We start from the raw sequence: 983 nt of genomic DNA, 5'->3' as shown, positions 1-983 counted from the left end.
TATATATATATATATATATATGCATATATATAGATTTATTGTTAGATATATACATATATTCATCCACGATTTTAAACCTTGCAAACTCATATGTGACTACAGGCTTGCATACCTGTCCGCAAATGCATACATAGAAAGATACGTACACGTATATTCACACACGCACATATGTGTATTACGTGCGCGCGTGAATGAATATGCATGTGCGTGTAGACTGTGCGTGCATGCGTGCGTATGTTTCGTACGTATGCGCGCGCGCGCGCGCGTGTGTGTGTGTGTGTGTGTGTATGTGTGTGTGTGTGTGTGTGTGTTTGCGGTGTGCACGTGTGCATGAATCTATATAATGGTATCGTTAAATAGCGGTATATAAACGCCAATAAAGACAAGCATATTGGAATGGAAAAATGGCAACTTTTGGCAGTTAAGTGCGTTAGGAGGAAAACGAGTTGTGTAGTGGGGAGGGGAGAAGTAGCCAAGAAAGGAAAAACACGAAGAAATATATACAGCGAAATAAAGTGTGATAGTATATATATATATATATATATATTATGTACACACATACCCAGAGAAAGACATTGATTGGGCGAAAATATATAGCGATAGACAGATAGATAGGTAGATAGATAGCTATATTGTTTATGGAAGCAGGACATGATAGAAATGCGAAACGCTAAAGCTAACAAGTTTGAAGGAGAATCTATAGACCTTAGTCGCTTAACGACGCATTAAATATGGTTTATGTTTGTCGACTTGAAGAAATGATAAGGATTCCACGCTTAGAATTTTTCGCTATCACAAGAATTTTATCAGCGCACGACAGCCTATTAAAGCCCTATGAAAGGATTCTCTTATGGATCCATAAGTAAAAAGACATGTTATTTTCTATTCGACAGCCGTTTTCAACACACACTGCTACACGCACTGACGCACGCGCGCGCACACACGCACAGGCGCGCACATAAACATATATATATATATATATA

At 38.5% G+C, this 983-nt stretch overlaps 1 protein-coding gene across 1 annotated transcript in view; it reads right to left on the bottom strand.

Annotated features, from left to right (window-relative positions):
• Positions 1–983, bottom strand: part of LOC106879808 (iroquois-class homeodomain protein irx-3) — a 124,153-nt gene that overhangs the window by 4,809 nt on the left and 118,361 nt on the right. The gene's annotated exons all lie outside the window — the stretch shown is intronic.

Source organism: Octopus bimaculoides, chromosome 1, assembly GCF_001194135.2.
Source record: "Octopus bimaculoides isolate UCB-OBI-ISO-001 chromosome 1, ASM119413v2, whole genome shotgun sequence".
Classification (NCBI taxonomy): domain Eukaryota; kingdom Metazoa; phylum Mollusca; class Cephalopoda; order Octopoda; family Octopodidae; genus Octopus; species Octopus bimaculoides.
The sequence above is the reverse complement of the archived record's forward strand: the minus strand, read 5'-3'. Positions and strand labels throughout refer to the sequence as shown.